The sequence below is a fragment of the Pseudonaja textilis genome, chromosome 15 (assembly GCF_049901715.1).
Source record: "Pseudonaja textilis isolate UNSWEBS1 chromosome 15, rPseTex1.2, whole genome shotgun sequence".
In the NCBI taxonomy this organism is placed as follows: domain Eukaryota; kingdom Metazoa; phylum Chordata; class Lepidosauria; order Squamata; family Elapidae; genus Pseudonaja; species Pseudonaja textilis.
The window spans coordinates 13,953,478-13,981,025 of record NC_142004.1 but is presented as its reverse complement, the minus strand read 5'-3'; the positions used below and the strand labels follow the sequence as shown (position 1 = coordinate 13,981,025).

Sequence of the window (27,548 nt, the reverse complement as noted above, 5' to 3'; positions counted from 1 at the left end):
TCCCCTGGGCTTCTCAGCCCTTTGGCTGCCCCATGCAGGTCAGCTGGGGAAGGTCTCCTCCCTCTGGGCCTCCAGGGCTGCATCTTCCCCCCCAAACGTTACAGGGTTCTACTGAGACGGGACCTGGACACAGGGGGAAATCTCATAATCAAAGTGAGACAGAAAACCTAAAGCCTCTGGGATTTTTAGGGAGGAATGTAATTGCATGTCATTCATTTCATGGGTTTCAAGGAATCTAAAATGTCTCTGATATTCCATAGTTTCAGGTGATATATACACAAAGCTCTCTGCAGAGGGAAGATTTTATGAGTCACTTGAATCTGAAGGGACCCTGGAGGTCTTCTAGTCCAACCAACCCACTGCTCATGCAGGAAATCCTATACCATTTCAGACAGGTGGCTCTCCAGCCTTTCCTTCAAATCTCCCAATGAATTAAAAATTAGAATTTCACAAAACAAATAATAAATTAGAAGTGGAAAATTAGAAAAATCCCCCTTTTCCAGTCCATCTGAGAGTATCCAGAGAAGTCCTAAGGTGGCTTTCCCTGACCTGGCCAGAGCAATGGGGAAAGTGAGGCACAGAGACGGTGAAGCTGGGAAACCCTCTTTGGGGTCCAAGAGGACATCCAGACCTTCCCCGTTTCCCACCAGCTGCAGAAGGAGAGAAGCAGCAGCTCTTCCGGTCTCCTCCTCCTCCTCCATGATGGCCCTGGAGATGCTCCCGGGTCCTTCCTGCCCACTTTGCTCTGGGATCCCTTCCTGGGGATCCTGCGGAGTCTCCAACCTCTCCTGGCCACCATGGGATCGAGTGGGAAAGGATCCCCCAAGGAGAGAGATCCCTGCATTGGCCGTGATGGGGGCTCGGAGGGGGCGGGAGACCCCCAATCTGGACAGGGAAGAGGGACGGCTGGAGGGAGGAGTGAAGGGATCCATGGGGGCCAAAGCGGAGGCTCCTTCCCTCCACGGAGGATCAGACACAACTGCCCCCCGCCATTTCCTGGGCTGCTCCCTCACCAGCCCCCAGGAAGGTCAAGAACAACCCCCCAGTATTTCAGAAGTTGGTATGTTCCAATGACTCTCTGCCTGCCCAGAATCCCCCGTCCAAGTGGATCAGCCCAAAGAAGCAGCAAAAGTGGCAGCTAATAAAAAACAAACTCCATTGCCATGATGACATTTTCAGGCCTCCATCTTGACTTTAGAATAGAATATAGAAATAAAATAGAACAAATAGAATATAGAAAATAGAATATAGAATATAGAAATAAAATAGAACAAATAGAAAATATATAGAATAGAATATAGACATAAAATAGAACAGAATAGAATGTTTAATAAAATAGAAAATAGAACAGAACAGAACAGAATAGAATAGAATAGAATAGACTTGTCACTTTAAATGTAAACTGATTGGTATAGATTAAAATTAAATTTCATTGCACACAGCTGTTGAGTCTATGTGGTGCCTTCTATCCCGATTCTCAGCCACCCTGGCCCTCCTGCGACCTCAGTCGAGCAATGGCTGGAGGGATCCAAGAACCGAAGGGGAATTTGGCTTTGAGGGGCCAGTGTGACCTTCCTGACCTTCCTCCCCCCTCCCCCTCCCCAGGGAGGTTCCCCCCGCTGCTCTCCTGCCCCCGAGCGCTTCTCACCCAGGGATATCCAGGGCGCCCCGACCATTCCTGCTGCCCCCCCAGCCCCCCCCCCATTCCTTTGGAAAGAAATCTCTTTTTCCTCCTTTCAGCGTTTGGCTTCGTTCAGTCGGAGCCTCCAATTTCCTGGTTTCCCTAAAAATGGAGGCTCTGCTTTCATTGCGTCTCCCTGATTTTGCCTTTGATATTTGTCTCTCTTGTCTTCTTTCAGGTTATCGGGGTCTTTGTGCAACCATGGTGGTTCCTTCTGTGATCCCCCTTCCCTTCCCTTCTTTCCCTATTCTTTTCCCTATTCCTTTCCTCCTCCCTTCCTCACCTATTGACTTCATTTCCTTCCCATCTTCCACTTCTGCTTCTTCCTTTTCCTTTCCTCCTCCTATTTTTTCCTTTCCTTTCCTTCCCCATCCTTCCCTTTCCTTTCCTTATTCCTTTCCTCCCTTCATCTATTGACTTTAGTTCCTTCCCATCTTCCTTTTCTTCTTCCTTTGCCTTTCCTCCTCCTATTTATTTCCTTTCCTTCCGTTCTAATCCTGCCTTTAAAAGAAAAGCTCCATGGGTGACTTCGAACTATCCTCAGGGGAGTCTCAGTTCCCATGGAAAGACAAGGGGGAGAGACCCGTCCACCTCCTTTGGGGGTCTCTCTGACCCTCCCTCCAATTTCTTCCCCTCTGCTGGGACTCAGGGGACCCTGAGCGGGTTTCCCTCCCGCCTCTGTCCAGACCGTTCCAGGCATCCTGGCTGGGCCTGTCGGTCAGCAGAGGAGCCGCTTTCCCTCTGGCCCCAAGTGGCCCCCCTCCCGTCAGACCCGGGGAAGGAGGGAGGGTCAGGAAAGACGGGGCTGCGGAGAGGAAAGTCTGAGGAACTGGGTAGTGGTGTGACTCATGTGGTGGGGCGTGTGTGATTCTGCCTACTGAGATGAGGTGGACCCTGTTCTGTCTTTAAATTGCTGGCTGAATATAAAGACAGTCAGGCAAACTACAAAGGCTTCTATACAAAGTTTCTTTATTGAATCACAAGGCATTCTTAAGGTATAACTCACAGTTATGTTGAGATTCATCTAATGTCTAAATCTTGGCATAGCTGACTTCATAGTATGAAAGTATAGTGATCTTCATCCCATAATGATGGAGCAAAGGGTGAGACTCCAACATGCTGCTGGGGTCCAAGCAAAAGTAAAGGCAACTCCCCCAACCCAACCAAGGGTCAATTCAGTGACCAATCAGGATTACAGATGTGACTACATGACATGAACTACATTTCCCATGATGCATTAACTACATTTACCATGAGACATTCCCTTAAGGGGACAGCTACCAATTCTCAATTAACTATATACTGTCTGGACAGCACAGTCCAGTTGCTTTCATGGTGTGGAGACAATAACTTGGTTCTTAACACCAATAATACCAAGGAGCTTATAGCGGACTATAGAAGGAACAGATCAGACCTCCAGCCCTTGCTTATCAATGGAGACCAAGAGGACCTTCAAGGAAGGCAGCAAAAAGATGCGGAGACACTGCAGGTGGTACTCGACCAACAACAGTTCATTGAGCGACAGTTCAAAGTTACAACATCACTGAAAAAAGTGACTTATGACTGTTTTCCACACTTACGACTGTGGCAGAATCCCCATGGTCAGGTGATCAAAGTTGAGATGCTGGGCAACTGGTTCCTCCTTATGACGGTCGCAGTGTCACAGAATCAAGTGATCCCCTTGTGCGATCTTCTGGGAAGCAAAGTCAGTGGGGAAGCCAGATTCACTGAACAACTCTCACTAGCTCAACGATTGTCATGATTCACTTAACAACTCTTGTAGAAAAGGTCGTAAAATGGGGCAAAATTCACCTAACGACTATCTCCCTTAGCAACAAAAATCCTTGAGTCAATTGTGGTCATAAGTCGAGGACTCCCTGCTATGGGAAATCTGGTGAGATCCAGCGGAGGGGCCTGGAGTCTGGGGGAGGCGAAAGCAAACAGAAAAGAGGGAAAGAAAAAGAGAAAAAGTCACTTTCTTGACTCATCACAACATTCCCACAAACCTCACATAAAGCAGAATGAATGGTGGGTGTGGGCAGGGGCAGTATTCGCACTCATCACCAGAAGAAATCCAGCTTCTGAAAGGGAGAAACTGACTGTCTGTTTCTGAAAAACTCTGCAGGGTTTTCAACTGGACAGTTTGTTCTGGGTACATACACACACACACACACTTTATATGGGGAAATGAGCCCCCCCCCTCCGCCTTCACGAACCTACAGCCACACCTCCCTGGTTGGGCCTGCAGGGACTTTTCTCCCCGGATTTCCTCCTCTGGGCTTCGCTCAGCTGGGAGAAGGAAACGGTTTGTGGGAGGCAGGTGGATAAAAAACTCCTACCTTCTTCTCTTCCTGACAGGTGTGATGATGCCAGGAGGCTCTTTGTCCACTTCTCACCCGCCTGGATGGCTTCCGATTGGAGCCTGGCAAGAGAGGAAGCCAATGAATTCACCCCAAGGAAGCAGAAGTGGGGAGCCCGAGGCCCCTCCCCTCCCTGGGCCCCAGAGGGTCCCCCTCTTCCTTTGGCAAAGCTTCCTCCCCCAACCAGAGAGACCCCCCTCCAGCCGCCGTGAAGTCTGGGGTCGCTCCAGCCCCTCCAGGCCACCTGCCTGCCTGCCACTGCCTCCCCCCCCAACCGTGGCTGACACCACCACACAAGCAACTGGACTCTTATAGAATAATCAGAGAAGCCATAGAGATAGAAAAACGCCCACACAGCATGAACAAACGAGATGACACCTCCCGCCTTCCAGCCATTTGGAAACCTGCCCTCATGAACAGACAAGTACCTAACATGAAGATTGACACCAGACCCACACCCATGAGAGCCACACAAGATGCCACCACCACACTTCCATGTAGAAAACAGACTCACACCCACTCAGAAGATGACACACGACCACAGACCAGAAGCCGCACTGCAGCTGCATCACTACCCACTTCAAACCCCTCCGAGCCATACACAAAGCAAACCGACACCCACTATGAAGATGCAGCACGACCACGAACTCGAAGCCAAACAGCAAGATCACAGCTCACCAACTCAAATCCCCCAGCAACTAAGACTAACCTGAGCACAACCAAGCCCCCACCTGAACAGAACACGCCTCCAGCCAATCAGAACACGGCCAACCCCCAACCAATCAGAACACAGCCAAACCCCTACCAATGAGAACACACCCCACCCAATCAGAACACAGCCAAGCCCCCACCCAATCAAGTCCCACCCCACTAGCAGTTAAAAGGAAGAAGCAGCTGCAATCTCACATCAGTCTGAGAAGCAAGAGCCGAAGACACAAGCCTGAAGATGATGAATGAGACTTCATCGAAACGTTGCCTAGATACCTCGAATCTTACGCGGGAGAAAACCCAAACAACCAAAGATCCATATATACATACACACATATATGTACACACACACACACACACACACACACACACACACACACACACACACATTCATATACATATACACATACATACATAGACATATACATATGCACATACATACATATACATAAGCATATGCACATAAATACATACATGTTGTGACTAGAAGGATTGATTAGAGAGACTGACACGCCCCTCCAGGGGATTTAAGGAGGTGTGCTGGCTCTCAATCTTTGCTTGGAGCAAAGTGCATTTTGGGATTTGGAAGAATACATTTGAACCTCTTGGATGCAGTGTTGTGATTTATAGTCAGCTCGGACTTGCCAGACAGATTCTAGGAAGACTGCCAAGGACTGAGTAAACAGAAACATTTAACTCTGCATTGTCTGTGTTCATTTGTTTGAGTATTATAACTTTGGAACTTTGGATTCTCACCTGTGGATACAGGTGAGACAGATCACATACATATACTTACACATATATACATACATACACACACATATGCATATACAGATATATGTATACATATACATATACACATACATACATATGCATATGCATGTTGTGACTCCGGGATTTGAATCTGGTCCGTCAGCAGATGTGAGCTCGAGTGAAGAGGATCTGGCACTGAGATATGAGCCTGCATTGATGAGTGATTTTGAAGGTAGCCAGGATGAGGAAGTGGACTTAGCTACGAGAAACGAACCTAATTTATTGGACGTGTCCTCCCCCGAAGATCCCTCTCTGATTACACAGCAGCCGGGAACAGATAATCAGGAAAACATGCAAGAGGTTTCAAGTGAGGAAGAGGGCTTTGAGGGATCTTGGCTTGACATGAGAAATAGACAGAGATTGAGACGTCAATCTCAATTGGGAAAGAAGCGTCAAGCCAGTGATTAATGAGACTAACACGCCCTCTTTAGGGGATAAAATGAAACGGATTGGCTTGAGAAATTTGCCAGAAGCAAAGTGTATTGGAGCAAAAGTACTGTGAAGATTCTCGGAGGCATTGTGATTTATAGGCACTTCAGGATTGCCGAACAGACTTCAGAATTACTGCTGAGGACTGGAAAAACCTCAGCAGTTATCTTTGTTGGGGTTTGTTTTTGGTTGCTTGTATTTTTGGACCTTTAGAGTTTTGATTGCTCACCTGTGGTTACAGGTGAGACATAACATTTTTGCTTCTGGCCAATCAAACCATCTTCATACCAAGATGGACCAAACTCAACTACAGCGTTTGGTGGAGCAGCAACAGCAACAATTAGACCAACTGCTACAAAATAACCAGGTCCTCCAGCACCAGGTAACACAGTTGGTAAACCATGTTTCAAATTTACAAACTCCTGCTGCTCATTCAGCCCCTCCCTTGAGGAAAAGCCCGGTATCTATGTCGGATAAATTCTCGGGACAGACTGATATGTTCCCGGCATTTATGGGGCAGTGCCAATTATTTATTACCTTGCGGCCTGAAGACTTTCCTAATGACCGGGCTAAGGTGGGGTTTATTATTAGCCTCTTATCTGGACAGGCTGCCAAATGAGCTACTCCTTTGTTGACACAAGATAGCCCTTTGTTGGATGATTTTCAGAGTTTCCAGCAGCAATTGCATGTCATGTTTGAAAACCCTATTAAGACTCAAACTGTGGCTAGACATTTGTGGGACATTTGTCAGGGGAAACGTCCTCTGCAAGAATATATTGCAGAGTTTCGTCTGCTCTGCATGGACTACTTGGAATAAGTCAGCCCACATGGATGCTTTTCAGGAGGGCTTGGCAGATAACATCAAAGACGAGTTAGTGCATGCGGAGCGGGCTTTAACCTTGGATGCGCTAGTGGTACAGTGCTTGCATATTGAAGCCTGTTTACAACAGTGCAGGAGCAGACGCCCAGTTGTGGAATCGCCTTCTCATTCACGTTTGCAAACCACGCCATTGGAAGTTTATAAAACTATGACCAGGACTGAGGAGCCGATGGAGTTGGGTGCACTCCGCCCTTGGTTGATGGCACAAGAACGCTCGCGAAGGTTTCAGGAAGGCTTGTGCCTTTATTGTGGGGGACTGGGACATTTTGCCAATTCTTGCAAACGGAGAGATACCCGAAGACCAGTTCCTGAATCTACTCCTGGCTCTTCGGGAAACAGGGTAGGCCCGACCTTGGGGAAACCCTAGGTCAGGCATGTCTCACACCACCACCCCAAGTTGCTGAGGTGAACTCTGCCCCTCGGCATTTACTGTTGGACATCCGAATTTTCTTACAGTCCCGGAAGGAGGGGATTCCAGTGGTGGCGTTGGTAGACTAGGGGCTACTACTAGTTTTATGGACCGGGCTTTTGCAATGCACTTTGAGGTCCCATTGGTTGCTGTGGATCCTCCCATCAAGGTGGAAACCGTGGATGGGCGTGAGCTTCGGTCTGGGCCCATTCGTTTCACAACTCAGCCATTGCGTATGGTTATAGGGGATCACGAGGAAGCGATAAGTTTCTATATCACTTCGGACCTCCATCTCCCTTTGGTTCTCGGCATATCCTGGTTACAATTGCACGATCCTTTGGTGGCTTGGGTGCAGAATGCCATTTCCTTCTCAAGTCTCCAGTGCGTGAATCATCTGAGACATATCTGCGCTGGCCAGGACGTCGCCGCTCCTGCTGTTTCCATACCTCTGGAGCTATCGGACTTCTCTGACGTTTTCAGCGAGAAGGAGGCGGATCAGTTACCACCGCATCGAGCCTATGACTGTGCTGAGGATCCTCTTCCTCCACGAACAGTATTGCCACCGGAATCTTTGACCGTGATTCAGGATCTGGTGGATTTGAGGGCTCGAATACAGGAGGCGCAGCGATTGGATGTGTGTTCGCAACAAAGAAGGAGGGAAGTTGGACCTGATTCCCCATGGACTTTTGAGGAGGGCTTGCTAAGACATCGGGGTTTATTGTATGTACCCACCAGGACAATTACAGCCCTCATGATGCAATGTCATGACAACCCCGCTGCTGGTCATTTTGGTTTTTACAAAACTTTGCACTTGCTCACCCGGACCTTTTGGTGGTCTCGAGTTCGACATGATATTTTTTCCTACGTCGCTTCTTGTGTACAATGTCGACAAGCGAAAGCAGCGTCAGGTGCGCCTCCTGGACTCCTTCAACCACTGCCGACTCCGGGCAGACCATGGGGAGCAATCTCCATGGACTTTCTAACGCACTTGCCCTCCTCGTCGGGTTACACGACGGTACTCGTGGTCGATATGCTTACTAAGATGGCTCATTTTATCCCTTGTTGGAAACTACCATCAGCCCGCGCTATGGCCCAGTTATTTTTACAGAATATCTTCTGCCTACATGGTCTGCCGGACAGAGTGGTTTCGGATTGCGGTGTCCAGTTTACTGCCCAGTTCTGGAAATGTTTGATGACGGCATTACAAGTACAGGTGTGTTTGGCATCGGCGCACCATCCAGAAACTGATGGCGGGACTGAGAAAGTCATTGGCATCCTCATTCAGTATTTGAGATGTTTTGTCAACCATCGACAGACCGATTGGGTGAAATACCTCCCTTTGGCAGAATTTTCCTTTCATAACTCTCAGCTTTCCTCCACTCGAGTAACGCCGTTCTATGCGAATGTGGGCTATCATCCAAGATTCTTTCTGTTGACAATGATGGATTCCCCAGTTCCAGAAACAAGAGTTTCTCAAGGAATTGCAGTCGGTTCACCGATTAGTGGAGCAACAATTAGAATGGGCGAAGGAAGACTGTAAATGGTTTGCGGATCATTCTCGTCGGGCGATGCCTCCACTAGCTGTGGGTGACAAGGTGTGGTTATCCACAAGACACCTTCGGGTCAATCACCCAATTAAGAAGCTGGACCACCGTTTCATCGGTCCATTCCCTATTGAGGCGGTCATCAATCCTGTGGCGTATTGACTCACACTACCACGCTCCATGCGCATTCATCCTGTCTTCCATCGTTCCCTCCTGGTTTCAGACTCCCGAGAGTGTGCTCTTCATGCTCCCGCTGGTGCGGTTTCTCCATCAACACCCAGTGAGGAGGCTGAAGTTGATGACTTGGTGGTCTGCATTACTGATTCTCGCTGGCTAAAGGGACGCTTCCAGTATCTCGTTGGGAGGAGAGCAGATGGTTCGGAGGTTTTTTCGTGGACGGATGCTTCCACAGTTCATGCCCCAGACATTATCCGGAGGTTCCATGAATGCTTTCTGATGAAACCGCATCCGGATCGTCAGACTCGGGGGAAGGGCCCTTCAGTGAGGGATAGTGTTGTGACTCCGGGATTTGAATCTGATCTGTCAGCAGATGTGAGCTCGAGTGAAGAGGATCTGGCACTGAAATATGAGCCTGCATTGTTGAGTGATTTTGAAGGTAGCCAGGATGAGGAAATGGACTTAACTACGAGAGGCGAACCTAATTTATTGGAGGTGTCCTCCCCCGAAGATCCCTCTCTGATTACACAGCAGCCAGGAACAGATAATCAGGAAAACATGCAAGAGGTTTCAAGTGAGGAAGAGGGCTTTGAGGGATCTTGGCTTGACGTGAGAAATAGACAGAGATTGAGACGTCAATCTCAATTGGGAAAGAAGCGTCAAGCCAGTGATTAATGAGACTAACACGCCCTCTTTAGGAAACGGATTGGCTTGAGAAATTTGCCAGAAGCAAGGTGTATTGTTGGAGCGAAAGTACTGTGAAGATTCTTGGAGGCATTGTGATTTATAGGCACTTCAGGATTGCCGAACAGACTTCAGAATTACTGCTGAGGACTGGAAAAACCTCAGCAGTTATCTTTGTTGGGGCTTGTTTTTGGTTGCTTGTATTTTTGGACCTTTAGAGTTTTGATTGCTCACCTGTGGTTACAGGTGAGACATAACATATACATATACCCATACATACATACATGTTGTGGCTCCGGGCTTGGATTCAGCTCCTGTGACTGATATGAGTTCAAGTGAGGAGGACATGGCAGAAAAATATGAGCCAGCATGGCTCAGTGATTGGACTGGTAACCAAGATGAGAAGATGGATGTGACAAAGGAAGACAGACCTGATGTATTAGAATTGTCAGGACCTTTGACCTCCTCTGGTTCCTTATCTGATCAACAGCCGGGAATGGCTGACAGGGAAGTTTTGATAGAGTCTTCTAGTGGAGATGAGAACTTGGAAAATTTGTGGTTAAATGTAAGGAACAGAAGACGTTTGAGAAGGCAAACTCAGCTGGAACGAAGGAGGAGGGCGAGTCAGTAAATTAGCATGTTGCCTCAATGAGTATAAAAGGACACAGCTGGGCTGGTAAAATTTGCCAGGAACAAAGTGACTTATTGAGTGAGGACGTTACAGCAAGAAGCTCTGAGACTTGAGATTTATTGCCAGGACTGGTTTGCCGGACGGAGTAAAGATTTATGCTGTGGATTGAGATTTCTGCCAGCCGTTATCTTGTAAGACTTCTTTCTGTTTGATTTAATTTGAAACGGCTGCTTTCTGTTTTGTTCGTTTGAATTTTGAAGGGGAGTCATAACATTATTGTTCCTGGCCACAAACAAACCATCTTTAAAGCAAGATGGATTCAAATCAACTGCAGTGTTTGGTAGAGCAGCAACAACAACAAATTAACCAGCTACTGCAAAGCAATGTGACGCTTCAGAATCAGGTAACACAATTGCTGAATTATGTTTCCAGCTTACCAAGCCCTGCTGCTGTTCCCCCTGCCCCTCCTGTGAGGAAAAGCCCGGTATCCATGCCGGAGAAATTTTCTGGGCAAATGGACAGGTTCCCGGCATTTATGGGTCAATGCCAATTGTTTATCTCTCTGACGCCTGAAGACTTCCCAACCGACCGGTCTAAAGTAGGATTTATGATCAGTTTATTAACCGGGCAGGCTGCTAATTGGGCTACTCCCTTGTTAGTTCAAGATAGCCCGTTGTTGAACAATTTCCAGGGTTTTCTCCAACAAATGAGAGTGATGTTTGAGAACCCAATTAAGATACAAACTGTGGACAGACGGTTACGGGACATTAATCAGGGGAAACGTTCCCTGCAGGAATACGTTGCAGAATTTCATTTGCTGTGTATGGACTCTAACTGGAACAAACTGGCTCATATGGCTGCATTCCAGGAAGGCTTGTCTGATGCCATCAAGGATGAGCTGGTCCATGCAGAGCGGGCTTTAACTTTGGATGCATTGATAGTTCAGTGCTTACGAATTGAAGCTCGTTTACAGCAACGTGGACGCAAACGGCTCGTTATGGAACCATCTTCGTTTTCTTGTGCACAACCCACGCCACCGAGAGCTTTCCAACCCACGGTTAATGCTGAGGAGCCGATGGAGTTAGGCGCACTCCGCCCTCGCTTAGCGGTGCGAGAACGTTCGATAAGGTTCCAGGAAGGCTTGTGCCTTTATTGCGGGGGTCCGGGACATTTTGCAAATTCCTGCACTCGGAGAAGGACTCACAGACCTGTGCCTGAAACCACTCCTGGCCCATCGGGAAATGGGGTAGGCCCGACCTCAGGGAAACCCTAGGTCGGGCACATCCTACACCCCCATCCCAAATTGCCGAAGTAAATCCTGGTCCTCCTCAGCATTTACTTTTGGACACTCGTATCTTTTTACAGTCCCAGAAGGAAGGAATTCCCGCCATTGCACTGGTGGATTCAGAGGCTACAACCAGCTTTATGGACTGTGCTTTTGTTAAACATTTTGGAATTCCTTTGATTCCTGTGAATCCACCCATTAAGGTGGAAACCGTAGATGGGCGTGAACTCAAGTCGGGACCCATTCGCTGCACTACTCAGCCAGTGCGCATGCTTATTGGGGATCATGAGGAGGCGATAAGTTTTACTTTCACCTCGAACCTCCATCTCCCTTTGGTGCTTGGAATGTCCTGGTTGCGTTTGCACGATCCGTTGGTGGCTTGGGCACAGAACGCCATTTCTTTTCCAAGCCTACAATGTGTGGACCACCTGAGGCATGTTTGCACTGGCCAAGATATCGCCGCTCCTGCTGTCTCAATTCCTTCGGAGCTGTCGAACTTCTCCAATGTTTTCAGCGAACAGGAGGCAGACCGATTACCCCCACATCGTGCTTATGATTGTCCCGTGGACCTGATACCGGACGCTCCATTGCCAAATGGGAGATTATACTCCATGTCAGAGCGCGAGTTGGTTGCACTCCGAGAGTTTTTGGATAAAAACTTAACTCGTGGATTTATTCGACCCTCGTCACCCCCTCTTTCGGCTCCCGTTCTTTTTGTTAAGAAGAAGTTGAGAGAACTTCGTCTCTGCTGTGATTATCGCCGACTAAACTCTATCACCGTGAGGAATAGCTATCCCTTGCCGCTCATTCCGGAATTGATGGAGCGGTTGCGGGAGGCTACTATCTTCACTAAACTCGATCTGCATGGGGCCTACAACCTGGTTTGGATGCGCAAGGGGGATGAGTGGAAGATGGCATTTGGCACTCGTTATGGTAATTTCGAGTACACCATCATGCCATTTGGTCTAACCAACGCTCCCGCGGTATTCCAGCATTTGATGAACGACATTTTTCGGGACATGCTGGATAGGTTTGTTGTGGTGTATCTTGATGATATTTTAATCTACTCTCGGTCCAGAGATCACCACCTTCAGCAGATTTGTCAAGTGCTTCAGCGTCTTCGGGAGCATAAACTCTACGCGAAACTGGAGAAGTGTTTCTTTTTTCAGTTGTCGATAGAGTTTTTAGGGCACATCATTTCTCCTGAGGGCGTTGCTATGGACCCTAAAAAGGTTGAGGCATTGTGTAGTTGGGAAGCCCCTCGTCAAGGACGTCCAACGTCTTTTGGGATTCGCCAACTATCGGACTTTTATCCAGGACTTTGCTAAAGTAATGGACACCATAACTCAGCTCCTCTGTAAGAAGGTCCCATTCCGATGGGGGCCTCCACAACAACAGGCTTTTGAAACTTTAAAGAAAGCGTTTGTGGCCGAGCCGATATTGAGGCATCCTGATCCGAATCGTCCATTTGTGGTCGAGACCGATGCCTCTAATGTCGCTATCGGAGCGGTACTGTTACAAGCTTCAAAGGATGGTGCGCCTCTTTTTCCATGCGCATACTATTCTAGGAAGCTCACAGCTTCAGAGCGCAACTACACCATCTGGGAAAAGGAGTCGTTGGCCGTTAAGGCTGCTTTTGAGACCTGGAGACATCATTTAGAGGGGGCTCAGCACAAGGTAGAGGTTCGGACAGATCACCGAAACTTGGAACATTTGACCACAGCTAAGAAATTGAACCAACGCCAGATTTGGTGGTCGTTGTTTTTTGCCAGGTTCAATTTCTCCGTTACTTATGTTCCGAGTGGACAGAATCAGAGGGCAGACGTGTTGTCTCGGAAGCCCGAGTATATCGGTCCCGAGGATCCTCTTCCTCTACGAACGGTGTTACCACCAGAATCCTTAGCCATACTGCAAGATCCAGTAGACTTGCGGGCTCGCATATGAGAGGCGCAACGATTGGATGCGTGGACGCAGCAGAGACGGGGGGACGTCGGACCTGATTCTCCATGGTCCTTTGAAGAGGGCTTGCTCCGACATCGGGGTTTATTATACGTACCTACCAGGTCGTTGAGAGCTCTCATTGTGACACAATGTCATGATAACCCCGCTGCTGGCCATTTTGGATTTTATAAAACCTTGCATTTGGTCACCCGGACTTTTTGGTGGCCTTGGGTTTGTCACGATATGTTCTCTTACGTTGCTTCTTGTGTCCAGTGTAGGCAAGCGAAAGCGGCGGCGGGTGTGCCCCCTGGACTCCTCCAACCATTGCCGACTCCGGGCAGACCATGGGGAGCGATCTCCATGGACTTTCTCACGCATTTACCATCGTCGGGCTTCACGACGGTGCTCGTGATAGTTGATATGCTGACTAAAATGGCTCATTTCATTCCCTGTCGGAGATTACCTTCGTCCCGCACTATGGCTCAGCTATTTTTACAGCATATCTTTCATTTGCATGGACTGCCAGATAGAGTGGTTTCTGATCGTGGGGTTCAGTTTACTGCGCAGTTTTGGAAACAGTTAATGGCAGCGCTACAAGTTCAGGTGTGCTTAGTGTCAGCGCACCATCCGGAAACTGATGGCGGGACTGAGAAGGTGATTGGCATTCTTACCCAATATTTGAGGTGTTTTGTTAATCAGCAACAAAGCGATTGGGCGAAATACCTCCCATTGGCAGAATTCGCTTTTAATAACTCGCAGCACACCTCCACTCGGGTAACACCATTTTTCGCGAATGTAGGTTATCATCCGCGCTTCTTCCCATTAACTTGGATGGATTCACCGGTTCCTGAGACACAAGATTTTCTGGAGGAACTACAAACGGTCCACCGTTTAGTAAGGCAACAACCTGAAAGAGCGAAAGAGGACTATAAACGGTTTGCAGACAGGTCACATCGAGCACCGCCTCCGTTAGCTGTGGGTGACAAGGTGTGGTTATCCACAAAACACCTTCGGATCGATCGCCCAATTAGGAAATTGTACCATCGTTTCATCGGTCCATTCCCGATTGAGGCGGTTATCAACCCTGTGGCATACCGACTCACCTTACCGCACTCCATGCATATTCACCCTGTATTCCATCGCTCTCTTTTGGTTCCTGACTCCCTGGAATGTCCTCTGCGTGCTCCAGCTGGTACGACTTCCCCAACAATGCCCCGTGAGGAGGCGGAGGTTGATGACACGGTGGTCAGCGTTACTGATTCGCGTTGGCTCAAGGGTCGTTTCCAGTATTTAGTCGGGAGGAGAGTGGATGACTCGGAAATTTTTCATGAACAGATGCGTCTGCAGTTCATGCTCCAGACATCATTCGGGACTTTCATGAACGTTTCCTTTTGAAACCGCATCCGGATCGTCAGACCCGGGGGAAGGGCCCTGCGGTGAGGGATAGTGTTGTGGCTCCGGGCTTGGATTCAGCTCCTGTGACTGATATGAGTTCAAGTGAGGAGGACATGGCAGAAAAATATGAGCCAGCATGGCTCAGTGATTGGACTGGTAACCAGGATGAGGAGATGGACGTGACAAAGGAAGACAGACCTGATGTATTAGAATTGTCAGGACCTTTGACCTCCTCTGGTTCCTTATCTGATCAACAGCCGGGAATGGCTGACAGGGAAGTTTTGAGAGAGTCTTCTAGTGGAGATGAGAACTTGGAAAATTTGTGGTTAAATGTAAGGAACAGAAGACGTTTGAGAAGGCAAACTCAGCTGGAACGAAGGAGGAGGGCGAGTCAGTAAATTAGCATGTTGCCTCAATGAGTATAAAAGGACACAGCTGGGCTGGTAAAATTTGCCAGGAACAAAGTGACTTATTGAGTGAGGACGTTACAGCAAGAAGCTCTGAGACTTGAGATTTATTGCCAGGACTGGTTTGCCGGATGGAGTAAAGATTTATGCTGTGGATTGAGATTTCTGCCAGCCGTTATCTTGTAAGACTTCTTTCTGTTTGATTTAATTTGAAACGGCTGCTTTCTGTTTTGTTCGTTTGAATTTTGAAGGGGAGTCATAACATTATTGTTCCTGGCCACAAATAAACCATCTTTAAAGCAAGATGGATTCAAATCAACTGCAGTGTTTGGTAGAGCAGCAACAACAACAAATTAACCAGCTACTGCAAAGCAACGTGACGCTTCAGAATCAGGTAACACAATTGCTGAATTATGTTTCCAGCTTACCAAGCCCTGCTGCTGTTCCCCCTGCCCCTCCTGTGAGGAAAAGCCCCGTATCCATGCCGGAGAAATGTGAACAAAACAGAAAGCAGCCGTTTCAGTCCCAGGCCAATCAAAGCCTTTGGCTTGTGACATCACAGGCTCCTCCTAAAGCTCATTGGTTGGAGCTTGCCATGGCAACATCCAGCATCCTTGTTCAGTCTGGACCACAGGGCTGGGAGGCTCTGCTCAAACTCCCTGGAAAATGGGTGGATTAGATGGGTGGCACAGTGGGCATCGTGAGGGTCTCCCTCATTTGGGCTTGGCAGAAGGAAGAGACAGTTCCCCTTAAGGCAGAACTAGGTGGTGAGATTAGGAAAGTGGGGTTCAGCCCCAGAACACAGATGAGCCCCTAGCTGCTATGTCAGTAGCCTTCATACCTGGGACCAAACTCCTGATCCACCTGGGCAAAGGTACCTGTCTCCAGAGAGGGGCTGGGATTGGCTGGTTTGGGGGTGGCGATGTGATCTGGGGGGAAAATGGCTTCAGGATGTCCCAGTTGGAGAGATATTGAGACCACAATGTTCGAAAGTGATTCAACCTTTTGGGGGAAATTAAAATGGGATTCTATTGGCCAGAAGTGGTTATTTCCCAATCACACTTGACCTAGTGATAGACTTATTTATATCTTTTTACTTTTTTATTATTTAGATTTTCATCCACCTTTATTCTTTCCCCAAATAACTCAAGGCAGTGAACATACCGAAGGCTCCTCCGAACCTACAATAGCCATCTGGTGAGGAAGGCTATGGCTGAGAGTGAGGGACTCTCTCCAGGTGACCCACCAGGATTTTGTGCCTTGGATGAGACAGGTAAGTCCTTGGAGGGAGCGGGGCCCTCACCTAATTTCCATGGACACCACTATTCCCTCTTATCATAACCAACCTAGCAGTGCTGAGGTGGCTGAATTTATCGATTGTGGATTCTGACCACTTTGGTGTGTTTTGATGGGAGAGATGCCTTCAGAATCAGATGGGAAGTCAGGATAGTTTGAAGGGAGATCAGTTTTCATGGGTTACGTCAGTGTTTCTCAAACTGGGCCACTTTAAGGCATCTCTGGATTTAAGGCCAGTTAGCATAATGTCCGCTAAACTGAGAGAGAAAGTAACCGTGTCTCTCCATTTCTCAAACAGGTCAGCAAGAGTGAAAAAAAGGTCCTACAGTGAACATCCTTGGGTATCTCTCAGAGACCAGGGATGGTCCCCATCTCCAGATTAAGCAGATGAGAGATTCCTTTCACTTTCAGACCCAGGAATTCAATAAAGAAGAGCAATGGATGAAGGAGAAGCACAGCTGTCTCAAGCAGTCACTTGATCAACTTCACACCACAAGAGAAAAACTGTGTGGGACAAAAGAGAAAGATAGGTCCATGCCACCACAACAATCCCATGGTGAAACACATGGCAGAACTCCAGAAAGAACTGTGCATTTTATTATCCAAGTGGCCTTCCTCAAACATGGGAAGGCTGCCTTTGAACCTATGAGAAAGTCCTCAAAGAGCTCTGAAAACTTCTTAAGAACTCAGGAATCTTCATAATTAATTGGCTGAAATGAACCAAAGTTCCTGTGCTGAGAAAAGGCACTCTGGCCAACTGAAGGAGAAAGTCATCCCTCTTCAGAATGTAAGAAGAAGCACATCAGCCATCTTCAGCAGAAAGACCAGACTTGTTTGCACAATGGAAGAGCTGCAGAAAACTGTGGAGGACAACAGAGAAGGATTCACCCATGTCAGAATGGCGATCCAAGAATTAGAGATGCAGAAAAGATGTTTGGAGAAAGAGAGTGAAGATCTCCACAGGGAGGTCACTAGCCAAGTGGCCTTCCTCAGAAATAACTTTGGCACCCCTGAGCCACTGGCACATGGGACAATCTCTCTCCCCATAGCTGGAATGGAGGAACGGCGACCTTCCACCCTTTTGAGACAGAAAAGCAGTTCTTTCCTTCCCTTCCCTGGACTTGCCACCTAATGTGCCAGGGGAGTCAGGGGATCCCCACCCTTACCAGTCACTGCAGGACTGTCAGCTGAGCTGAGAAACCTCCCAGCGCTGGAGCATCAAGTCCTGGGAGCACTGAGGAATCAGAGCCCCGAAGGAGGGTGGAGGTGATGGCCGTGGCATTGGGGAGGTTGGGAGAGATGCATTCACAGGCTGAGCGCCAAGCCTCAGAGGGCCACCTGAGAATGAGGGGCAGCAGAGATGAGGGTGGGGGCTCTGCTGCAGGGAGAGCAGTGAGTCTGGCCAGACCCAGACCTGGGAGCCCAAACCAGGCAGCCGAATGAGCCGAGCAGTTGGGATTGGGGAAGCCCCCAGGAGAGGAGAAGAGAGAACAGCCAGGAGCCGAAGTGGGAGCCGAGGGGTCTTCAGGAGACGCCTCGAGGCAGCAGAGACCCCTGGAGGCCACAAGGCTAATGGAGCTGGGGGCAGAGCTGGGTTGAGGGTCTCGGGGGCAGGCAGAAACTCCTGTTGCTCCAGAGCTTGCAAGAGGGAAGCAACAGAAGGAGGAAGACGGGAGACACCAAGGCTAACTAGAGTTGACCTGAGGCTTCTGGGTGGTGAAGAAGTCTTAGGGATGGTAGAACATAGGAGATAGATTGATGGGGCTGGAAGGGATTTTGGAGGTCTTCTAGTCCAACCCTTGGCTCAAGGAGGGAACTTTATACCTTCCCAGTCAAATGGTTCTCTTGCCCACTCTGGAAACTTCCTGCAGGGAGCACTCAAATCTTTGGTAGCTAACTTATTCCATTGCTTAATTGATCTTACTGTCCAAAAATTTCCCTTTCCCAAAAAATCATCTTCACTGGATCTCTCTTTAACAATTTTCCACCCACTTCTCCTTGTCCTTCCCTCCAGTTCTTTGGAGATAACGTCATTCTCCTCTTCTCTGTGGGAGCCCCTAAAAGTACTGGAAGGCTGCTATTAGGGCTGCCAAATCCTTATCACCTTGTCAAGGCTAGACATAGCAAACTCCCTCAACCGTCCATCATGCGGTTCAGCCTCTAGATGTTAAGTCATCTTTGTTGCTCTTCTTGTCATGCTTTCCAGAGTCTCCACAACTTTTTCTCTTTGAGGGTGACCAGAATTGGAGACAGTATTCCATGGGTGGTCTGACCAGCGCGGGATAATTTGGTACCAGCACTTCTCTCCATCTTGAAATTTCCCCTGTCTTATTGCTGCCTTAGACTGCATTGGCCAATTTTGGCAACACACTTCTGGCTGACCCTTCAGTGCTTTGCCACTAGATCCCTCTCAAGGTTACTATTGCTGAGCCAGGTACCCCCATTCTGTACCTAGGCATTTGGATTTCCTGCCTAAGGGCAGATCCTATCTTTTCTCACCAATGCACTGTATCTTGTCAGATGGGGCCCATATTTCAAGTCTGTGAAAATCCTTCTGGATCTTGAGCCTATCTACTAATAATTTCAACAACCTTGGCATCATCTGCAAATGTCATGGGTTCCCATTCTATCTCTAGATCTTTTAGGAAGACGTGGAAGAGTACTGGGCCCAAGGAGGACCTTCAGGTGCCCCACTGAATATTTCACTGAGGTGGGTGTAGCTCCATTGAGGCCTCCACACAGGGTGAAGTTGGTCAGCCACCTGAGAATCCATCTGATTCTGATACTGGTGGGTGTAGATTTATCTAAGGTGCTCACAAATCACCCACTTAATTCTCTGTTCCAGGATTTTCCCAGGTATTGATGCCAAGATTTGTTTCCAGGTCTCTGGAAGTTCCCCTGGGCTATAGGAGTTTTCAAAGATTACATTTAGCGACTCCAAAACTAGGTCTGCCAGGTCCTTCAGAACCCTGGGGTGGAAAGTATCTGGTCCATGGGATTTGTGCCTGTCCAGAGTGGATAACAATTCTCTTATTACTTTTGTGCCTATTTGGAATTGTATACTGATTCTGTCTCCCTCGGTGTTGCTTTTCATACTTATCAGCCCTCTACCTGTCAGAGGGCTCTTTGTGTGCAAGGATTGCCTGTTATCTTTCATTTTTCTGTGTTGCATTGTTTTTGTTCAGTCCTTATTTATTTCATCCTTCAGGGTTTCCAGTCTTCTTGAACTGCTCTTCCTTTTAGGACATCCATGCATAGAATCCTTCTGTCTCTCTATCTCCCTTAGATTATTGAAGTCAGCTCTCTCAGAGCCTAAACTTTCAACTTTCTTAAACTGTTACTCTTACTTGGTTAAGGGCCCTGTGCTTGATTAAGTATATTAGGGAGTCGTCCCCTAGGGTGAGCGCAGAGGTTTGAAGGGGATATTTGCCAGTTTCTTTGCGGGGTGAGAGTCGGCTCTGGCGTGGGCTGAGGTGTATGCATGAGGGTGAGGGGGAGATGTTAGGCATGGCCTCCTCCTCCTCTTGCTTCCCTCTGAGAGGCTCTGGAGCAGCAGGAGCATCTGCCAGCCCCCAAGACCCTCCACCCAGCCCCATCCTCCCACTTGGCCCCCCGCTCCCTCAGCCTTGCAGCCCTGGGCTCTCTGCTCCCCTGAGGCCTCTCCTGGGGACCCCTGGGCTCCCCTTCAGCTTCTGGTTGCTCTCCTCTCTTCTCCTCTCTTGTGGGCTTCTTGGACCCTGACTGCTCAGCCCATTCAGCTTCTCTGTTCTGGCTCCCAGATTCGACTCTGGCCAGACTCTCCTGGCACATGAGGTAGCAAGTCCCCCTCTCCCTCTCTCCCCCAATCCTCCATCCTCTCCTGGATGGGCCCTGGGACACTGGATGCCAAATTGTGATTTTAATATAGATGTAATTGGTTATTTATTATACAGAATCTTTAACTTGATGTTCCTTGAGTGTTTTTATTTGTTCCGGTCTCTGCTATTTGACTGTAATAAACGTGATTGGATTGGATTGGATGCAATTTCATTTAACAAGAATTGTACCTAAAACGACACATGATAGAGTTGACTGTTCCTCATGTAGTGACCACTTTCTTCACATAAAGGAGGAATAAATGTGTCATAAATAAATGTACCATTGCATTGAGGTTGCCGTTATCAAATTTAAAAACACAGGACAGAACTGATGATTAATAACTGGATAGGAGCCTGCCACCTGTTAACTCATTGCTGTTAAGTCTCTCTTAGTTGTTGCTGATGAATTAGAACAGCCTGTCCCAATCTGATGGCCTCCAGATGTTAATCAATGCAGGCTCATAATTCCTAGATGCTAACAAATAAGGCCACCTTCCTCTGAGAAGGGAGACCCAGATGTGTTTGCCAACACTGGTGCTGCTCCATTGGTAGACTGGAGACTGAACTTTTGATGTTGTGTCTGCTGCTGCAGCCCTGGGAGGCCTAAAATAATAGGGCACCTCAACATTGTGACCAGATCCTTGGGCTTTCCCTTGGACCAGTAGCTCAGAGTAATGGCCAATGCCCATCTCCTCTTTAACGACATCACAGTTCTCTGGATCTTGATGGAGACACCACAGAAATGGCCTCTGCCCTTGGATCTCCAACCTTGGAAGGAGACATTTGTGTTCCTGATTACTCAAGGAAATCCCGGTGTTGCTAGCAGCTTCTGAACAATGATGTCAAGGTGTAAAGTGTGCTTAAGCTATTATAACTATGGGGTCTCCTCCAGGAGCCTCCCTCTCTATTGCATCATCTGACAGGCGAATCAACTACCATTCCAAGATCACCCAGAGCTGGGTTGCCCAGAAGGTCTGAAGCATCCAGGATCATACATGATTTTGATGAGGGACTAGATAGGGAACGTATCAAATTTGCAGATGATACTAAGCTGGGAGGAATAGCCAACACCCAAGATGATAGGCTCCAGATGGATCTTGACAGACTTGAACACTAGGCCCTATTTAACAAAATGAAATTCAGTGGAGAGAAAAGTCAAGCTGGGTAAGAAAAAACATGTCTATGTACTTTTGGTTTTTCTTGCCTAAGTGTAAGACTTTACTGAAATCAGGTGAAGCTAAGCTTAATAGCAGTTACTGTGAGAGGGATCTTAGCGCCTTAGTGGACAACCAGTTAAATATGAGCCAATAATGTGTGGCAGCAGCTAAGTTAATATAATCCAAATTGCATTAACAAAGGGATACAATCAAGATCAAGAAATGTATTAATACCACTCTATAAAGCCTTATTAAGACCACACCTAGAATCCTGCATCCAGTTTTCGTCAACACAATATAAAAAGATGTTGCGGCTCTAGAAAGAGGGTAGAGAAGAGCAACCAGGATGATGAGGGGACTGGAAGCTAAAATGTACAATGGATGGTTGCAGGAACTGGGCCTGGCTAGTCTAGTGAAGAGAAGGACCAGTGGGGGAACATGATAGCATCTTCCAATAATTGAGACGCTGCCACAGAGAGGAGGGGGTCAAATTATTCTCCAAAGCAGGGGACGCCAACCTTTTGGACCTCAGGGACCACCAAACTCATAACTTTAGATCCCAGGGACCACTAACCTGTTCTGTGGGCATGGCCTAATTTGTGGGTGTGGCTTGGTGGTCAGGTGACTGGCTGGGCATGGCTTGTATGTAAATATTATAAATATTTATATAAATATTGAATTTTTTTATAAAAAAGAGCAACTTTTACCCAAAATCAGGCAAAGCAGGCAGATTGACTTGCTCACAGAATCATTCAGTGATCTATCTATCTGCCATCGGCTAGCTCAGTCTCTCAAATTTGCTTGCCGTGAGTCTGCACTGAATTTGCTTGCAAGCAAACCTTCAGTCCTAAGGGAGATTTGGCTGTGCTGAGCCAAAGATCAAAAGACTAGCTAGAAAGCAAGAAATCCAACCATTTCCTGCTTCCTAGCTAATCTAAATCTCCCAGAATAGCAGAACATGATGGTTGGAGAAAGGAAAAATAGCAATTTAGCATGCAAGTTTACCGGGTAAGGAGTGAGTAGGGGGGAGGGCTCCTGCAGGCCATGTGAGCGGCGCAGCCTTGTGTTTCTGCGCAGCCTGGATTAATTGCTTTGTGGGGGTGTTCTGGGGGTGAGATTTCTCTGTGGCCTACCAAAATTTTATCATGGCCTACCAGTGGGCCGCAGCCCACTGGTTGGTGACTGCTGCTCCAAAGCACCCAAAGGCCCAACAAGGAACAATGGATGGACACTGAACAAGAGAGATTCAACCTGAAATAAGGAGAAACTTTCTGACAGAACAATCACCCAATGGAACAGAAGTTGTCTTCAGAGTTGTGGGAACTTCATCACTGGAGGCTTTCAAGAAGAGACTGTATTGCCATCTGACAGAAATGGTGTAGGGTCACTGCTTGGGTGGGGGGTTGGACTAGATGACCTACAAGGTCCCTTCCAACTCTGATTATCTGGGCCATGTGATGGACTGATCATGCCGTGTCTGACTTTTCCTTTGCAATGCAGTAGGCCAGGGAGTGTCAGAACTGCCACTTCATTGCCAGTATTCCATGAACCCTGGGGTGGGGAGCGGAAGCTGGAAGGGAAGGCAATGGCCTGGAGGAAAATGAAAGTGAACTGTGAGAACCCATCACTGTGAGAACCATCTAAGTTTCCAAGGTTGTTTCCCGGGAAAGAGAGTGCCAACACATAGAGTGACTGTTTCCAAAACATCTTATGTGAACTTGATTGGAGAATGAGAGATAAACAGGGATGGGATTCAACCAGTTCAGACTGGTTGAATCCCAATAACCAGTTGTTATGATTCTGTGCAGTTCAGAGAACTGGCAAATGTGCCCCTGGCTGACCCCTCCCCTCTCCGCCTGCCCCTCCCCTCCCCACCTAGTCAGTCCTTATAACACATGTGCAACATTGCGCACATACCTGACTTTGCTGTGTTCTCCCCTGCTCAGTCACTCCTTAAGGTATTTCTTCCCCCCCTCCTGATGATCAGCTGTTCCTATGATCAGCTGTGCCAGGATTCCCTTCGCTGTCTTACTGCTTCGCCCAGGAGGCTTCTGAGGCTAGAAGGCCCCAAACGGAGTGCAGGGAGTGCTGCAAGCCCCCCCATCAGTGGTGGGATTCAACATTTTTTACTACCAGCTCGGTGGATGTGGCATGCTTGGTGGGCATGGCTTGGTGGGCGTGGCAGGAGAAGGAAACTGCAAAATCTCCATTCTCTCCATTCTCTCCCCACACCTCACAACTCCATTTTCCTGTGCAGGGAAACAAAAGAAGACCTGATCAGCTGGGACTCAATGGGAGGAAGAGAAGAAATGGGGGTAGGGCTAGTCAGAGGTGGTATTCTGAAGTACTCAAAACTTCTGCTACTGGTTCTCCAGAACTGGTCAGAACCTGCTGAATACCACCTCTACCCACCATGCTCTGTTTTTTTTCCCCTTCCTGAGCCCCAGGGAAGCCTTCTGGGAATGCCCTCCAGGAGGCTTCCCTGAGGCCCGGAAGGCCAAAAAAATGGGGGGGGGGGATTTGATGCAAAAAAAGAAGCCACACCTACCCAGCCACATGACCACAACCACCTAGCCATGCCCACAGAACCGGTTGTTACAAAATTTGAATCCCACCCCTGAAGATAAACAATGGGAAGGGATCAAAGGAAGAAAATGAACTGGCAAAAGTCTGGTGCAGATTCTCAGTTCTGGCTATACACTATTGTAATTCACTTGACTTTTAGTAAATTCTATCTTAATCAACAAATGGAATTAAGAATCATTATTTCTTGGAAGCCCAAGTTGGGGCAGGCCCAACATATATAAGCTAAGGCTCTGCTTTTGTCAGACCTGCCCAACAATTTTGCCCAGTATATAATACATTATCATTATTGTTAGTGTTTGGGGACAAACCCCCAAGCAGAATGTGCAGCAGCAGTCAAGCCAGGCAGCCAAATGAGAGAGACTGGGCCCAAGAGTATACACACACTGGAGACAAAAACTGTTTGTAGTTTTAAATAGTTGTTTAATCCATTCAGAGTTTAAGCATTGTCAATCAGTCCATATGTCATTCACAAATATATCCATCCAGTAACTTAGTCCATTTAACTAGTCAGTACAAAGTCCTTATCTGCTTGTAAATCTTCTCCTCCCGATACCTTTCTCTCGAAGACAACGCTGAGTATACACAGGATATCAGCTCACCAAGGGAATAGTCCTTTTGTTCAGCAGAAACGGTATCCAGCACAGTAGCCAACAAACAGTAACAAGCAGATTTCTCAAACAGGAGTAAGCAGCAGGCAGGCAGAGCAGAGAGACCAGGAGGACCAGGGCCAGCGTTTCTCTTACTGCCTTTTATTGCCGCTTGTAACCGCACCCTTAATTATCTAATTACATTGCAGTTTGGTGCTTAAAGCTACAAACACTTAAACCTTGGTTTATATATTTATTCACCCAAACCTAGTTGGTGTATCAATATACCCAACATTCTCCCCTTTTGGGTGACATAAATATATAATACCCTTACAATCTAAACCCATACTTTTCACAACTCTCTAGGTGCTTAATGGCACCTTGGGCTTTAGTAAAATTATCAGCTATATTGTCCTCCGACATGCAGTACTCCAGCTGTATCATTTTACTCTTTACAGATTGTCTAACGTTTAGGTACCTTAAATCCGTATGCTTGCTCCTAGTTTTTACTGCAATATTTGTGGCCATTTGAATTGCTGCCTGATTATCTTCATGTACAATTATAGGATAATTTACAGTTATACCCATATCATTCATCATTTGTTTATACATGATTAATTCAGTACATAATAGCGATAAACAGGAGAATTCTGCCTCCATAGTAGACAAACTTATATGCTGTTGTCTTATTGACTTCCAACCTATTAATGTCTTACCCAGCATTATGGCTGTTCCCGAAGTCGACTTTCTTGTGTCTCTTTCTGATGCAAAACTAGCATCTGCATAAGCACTCAGTATTAGATCACCTTTTGGTTCTAGATACAGTGCATGGTGTAATGTTCCTTTAAGATATCTTAAAATTCTTTTTAATGCTTTCCAATGACATTGAAGTGGATCATTATTATGTCGTGCCAGTTGATTAATACTATAAGCTATATCTGGCCTTGACCAATTGCTAATGTATGATAAGCTACCAATCAAAGATTGATATATTACTTTATCAAACTTGGGACTTTGAGCATCCATTTTGCAAATATCCTGACTCATTGGAGTCTTTGCAGGCTTACAAAGTTCCATCTTATAATCTATTAGCAATTTAGATATCTTATCTTCCTGAGATATCTTAAAACCTTTCTGTGTTTTCAGTATATTCAAACCTAGATATTTCTTTATCTCCCCTAATTGCTTGATTTTTATTTTCTTAGCTAATGATGCTATTATTTTATTAGCTTCATCATTAGTCTCAGTAATCAAAGCAATATCATCTGTGAACAACAATAATAATGATATTTTCCCATTTGTCTCCCTTTTAAATAGACATGGATCGGCTAAACCAGCTTTAAACCCTATATTGTTTAGTTCCTTTACAATATACTGGTTCCATTCATAGCCTGATTGTTTAAGACCATAGAGGCTCTTTTTTAACAACCAATAATCATTATTATTTTCACCTTTAAATCCACTAGGCTTTTTCATGTATACAGTATGTCTTAGTGGGGCGTGCAAGTAAGCAGTTTCCACATCTAGATGGTTATATATTTCTTGCTTGCTGCCCACATTAAAGCTGCCCTTAATGTTGCTGCTTTAAGACTAGGTGCAAATATCTCATCATAGTCATTGGCACTTTGTCTAAAACCTTGGGCTACTAATCTTGCCTTATGGATTATGTTTCCATCCTTATCAGTTTTTATCTTAAAAATCCATTTGCAGCCAATGGGTTTTATATCAACAGGTAATCTCACATTTTCATAAACTTTCATATCCTTCAAGGATTTCAATTCCTTATTCATTGCTGCATACCAACTTTCCTTATCTTTAGAAGGATACATTTTTATTTCATCCACAGTATATGGAACTCTATTTACCTGGCACACTGTGTTAGCCTGGTATCTATCAGGCGGTCTAGATATTCGTGTAGTTCTTCTGGGAATTACAGGGCTTGTATGAGGACTTTTTTGAATTACTACCTGTTCATGTTCCTCAGCTTGCTCAGCTATTGGTACTATTTCTTCCTTTATGGGCTCTATTTCTTCCTGTATTTCCCTCTTTACTTTATTCTTAAAGTTACAGGGATACTTAATGGGATTTCTATAGGATTCAATAATCACTTCTTTATTGTTATCCTGTTCTAACTTATCCCATCCTACGTGCTCTAGAAATTGGGCATTAGCACTACATAACACCTTAGATGTGCCTTTCTCCCAAAATCTATATGCCCTATGGTTAGCTTGGTAACCAACGAAGAATAATTGTTTAGCTCTGTGTTGCCCTTTACGCCTGAGTTGTGTAGGGATATGCACCCATGCTGGTGCACCAAATGTGTGCAGGTAACTCAGATCAGGCTTCCTGCCATGCCACATGGTGAATGGTATTTCACCAGTAGTTGTGTTAACAACGTTGTTCAATATGTTATTAGCACACATTGTGGCCTCCCCCCACAAAGAATCAGATAATCCAGAATCAGTTAACATTGTTCTAACCATTGCCTGTAGTGTTTGGCCTCTTCTCTCTATAAATGCGTTGTGTTGTGGTCTGTATGGTGCAGATTTCTTGTGCTCTATTCCAGCTACCTTTAATCTATTCTGGAATTTGCTGTTAACAAATTCCGTACCATTATCTGTCACCAGGGTTATCAGTTGCCGTTTAGTCTTTCTTTCTGCAAACTTTAACCAGTTGAAGAAATGTTGATATGTTTCAGTTTTGCTTTTCATTAGGTAGCAA

General features: G+C 46.8%; 2 long non-coding RNA genes across 2 annotated transcripts; one reads left to right on the top strand and one right to left on the bottom strand.

The window, feature by feature from the left end:
• Positions 1-2,022: 2,022 nt before the first annotated feature.
• Positions 2,023-4,106, bottom strand: LOC148124659 (uncharacterized). Its single transcript, XR_015739652.1, has 2 exons — positions 4,021-4,106; positions 2,023-3,602 (listed from the first exon to the last, which is right to left on the bottom strand). It is a non-coding gene; the product is annotated as an uncharacterized LOC148124659 (long non-coding RNA).
• An 11,572-nt stretch (positions 4,107-15,678) lies between these two features.
• Positions 15,679-20,653, top strand: LOC148124658 (uncharacterized). The gene is made up of 3 exons (XR_015739651.1): positions 15,679-15,738; positions 16,496-16,617; positions 16,939-20,653. It is a non-coding gene; the product is annotated as an uncharacterized LOC148124658 (long non-coding RNA).
• Positions 20,654-27,548: the final 6,895 nt, after the last annotated feature.